We start from the raw sequence: 2,676 nt of genomic DNA, 5'->3' as shown, positions 1-2,676 counted from the left end.
CCCCCCGCACCGCGCTGCCCCCGACCGAGAGCGGGCCCGGAGGGGAGCTGCGGCCCTGCGGCCGCGGAGCACCCTCTGCACGACTCGCACCGCAGCTCCCCCCTCCCCCGCCGGCACTCCCCGGCCCTGCCGGTGCCCCCGAGGGAGCGGAGCCGCCGAGCTCGGCCCTCCCCGGCTGTGCCCCGCCCCGGAGCGCTCCCACAGCGCCCCGCGCCGGGCGGGCCGCGCAGGGCGGGCTGTCCTTACCGCTCCGGCCGCCGCCGGCGCCGCACGCTTGCGGCCGCCCTTCTCGCCACCAGCCCCGGGGCGGAGCGCGGCGCACAGCGGGCAGCGACGCGGCTGGGAGGGAGGACCGGCCCCGGTCCGCCGGTGGCGGGCAGTCGTCCGGGATTTCCTGCGTGATGTTGGGAGTGGCTCGCAAAATTTGGGGCTGTAGTGGGCCCCAAAAGCCGTGCCTGTCCAGGTCATCTGTGGGATCATAGAATCACAGAATGGCTTGCGTTGGGACAGACCTTAAAGACCATCCATTCCCAGTCTCCTGCCATGAGCAGGTCACCCCAAACAGCTCAGGCTGCCCAGGGCCCACCCAGCCTGGCCTTGGGCACCTTCAGGAGCAGGGCACACACGGCTTCTCTGGGCAGCAGTGCCAGGGCCACACCGCCCTCTGCATAAAGAATTACCTCCTTACATCTGGCCTGTATTTCCCCTCTTTTAGTTTAAAGCCATTCCCCCGTGTCCTACCGTTATCAGACATATAAACAGTCCCCCTTCTGTTTATAAGCTCCATTCGTGTACTGGAAAGCTGCAGTGAGGTTTCCCTGGAGCCCTCTCTTCTCCAGGCAGAACAAGCCCAGCTCCCTCAGCCTTTCTTTGGAGGAGAGGTGCTCCAGCCCTATGAGCATCTTTGTGGACTCCTCTGGACCCAATCTAACAGCCCCGCATCCTTCATGTGCTGGGACCCCAGGCCTGGACGCAGTATTCCAGGTGGAGCCTCACGAGGGCAGAGCAGACGGGGACAATCCCCTCCCTGCCCACTGCCACCCCTCTGTCAATGCAGCCCAGGACACTGTTGGCCTCCTGGGCTGCGAGTGCACACTGCTGGCTCGTGTCCAGCTTTTGACCCGCCAGGACCCCCAGGTCCTTTTCTGCAGGGCTGCTCTCCAGGAGTTCTTCTCCCAGTCTGTACACATATCTGGGATTGCCCTGACGCAAGTTCGGCACCTTGCACTGGGCCTTGTTGAACACAGTTAGGTTTTCCTGCGACCACATTTCAAGCCCGTGCAGGTCGCTGTGGATGGCATCCCTTCCTTCTCTTGTACCACCTGCACTGCTTAGTGCCATCAGCGATCGCACTGAGGGTGGCTTGAGCACACTGTCTGTGTCACTGATAAAGATGTTGCAGAGCACCGGTCCCAAGATCGACCCAACGCAAATACCACACGGCCCCGCAGCGCTTCCGGCAAGCAACCGGAAAAGGAGCTGAAAGAAAACCGGAAAAGGAGCAGGAAAAACAACCAAAAAACGAACCGGAAAAGGCGGGGCCAGGCCGGACATCCCCTGCAGCACCGAGAGGCTCGATGTGCGGAGCCCGGGGGCGATCCTCGTTGCCCTGCGGCCCGGCTGCTCGCCTCCCAGCGGCACCTCCCCCTGGTTTCCGGGAGCTGAGAGCAAGACAACTCCGAACCAAGCGATAGTTTAGAAAGCCGACATCGGTTTATTGCAGCGCGGGGTGCGTGGGGCAGTTCTCCCGCCAGCCTCCTTCCCAGGCAGCGTCCCTGCGATCAGACGGGCGATAAGGAGGGACCGAGGGTGCTCCTCGGTGACCCCCAGCGCAGGCCCTGCACAGGAACGCTCAATTCCAGCCCTTGCTGCTTGCCTGCACAAATGGCATCCGCAGTGGGAAAACGGTGTGCTTCTGACCCCCAGCTTGGACAGCAGATGAGACTCAACGCGGCGATTGCTTGCCCGTAGGAGCCAGGCCACAGCAAAGCTCCCCGCTGCACGTATTGAGCTATGGATGCACTCACTATTCAATCAGTTTCATTCCTTCAGGAGGCTTTCTCATCACCTGACCAGATGGACTCACGAGAAGGCTCTCAGGAGCACCTTCCCTGCGGGGACAGGCTGATAGAGCTGGTGCTCCTCAACCGAGAGGAGGTTCCGGGGGGACCTTATAGCGGCCTGCCAGTACCTGAAGGGGGCCTGCAGGAAAGCTGGGGAGGGACTTCTGTACGTGGGGGTAGCGACAGGACAAGAGGAAATGGTTTTAAACTGGAAGAAGGCATATTTAGACCAGATACAAGGAAGAAATTCTTTACTGTGAGGGTGGTGAGACACTGGAACGGGTTTCCCAGAGAGGTTGTGGATGCCCCGTCCCCGGAAGCATTCAAGGCCAGGCTGGATGGGGCTGAGAGCAGCCTGCCCTAGTGCGAGGAGTCCCTGCCTCTAGCAGGGCGGTTGGAACTAGGTGATCTTCAGGGTGCCTTCCCACTCAAACCATTCTAGGATTCTGTGATTTTCTTTGCCCTTTGGTTGCAGCTTAATCCTTTTCCAAAGCAATTTGCCTAATCAAATACGTGTTCAGAAATCAAAAATGGCTTTTGGCTTTGCATTCAGGCACGCAGCTATTTTGTGGCCCTAAGCTCCTTCTTAGAGTTAGGAAGGAAACGTGCTCCA

The 2,676-nt window shown here is 60.5% G+C and overlaps 1 protein-coding gene across 1 annotated transcript in view; it reads right to left on the bottom strand.

Moving 5' to 3' along the window:
• The window catches only part of LOC110403142 (A-kinase anchor protein 17B), a 10,161-nt gene extending 9,892 nt beyond the window's left edge, over window positions 1-269 (bottom strand). The window contains exon 1 of the mRNA XM_021406010.1: window positions 247-269. The gene's annotated coding sequence lies outside the window, so the exon portion shown is untranslated. The remainder of the gene's footprint in view (window positions 1-246) is intronic.

Source organism: Numida meleagris, chromosome 8, assembly GCF_002078875.1.
Source record: "Numida meleagris isolate 19003 breed g44 Domestic line chromosome 8, NumMel1.0, whole genome shotgun sequence".
Taxonomy (NCBI): Eukaryota; Metazoa; Chordata; class Aves; order Galliformes; family Numididae; genus Numida; species Numida meleagris.
The sequence above is the reverse complement of the archived record's forward strand: the minus strand, read 5'-3'. Positions and strand labels throughout refer to the sequence as shown.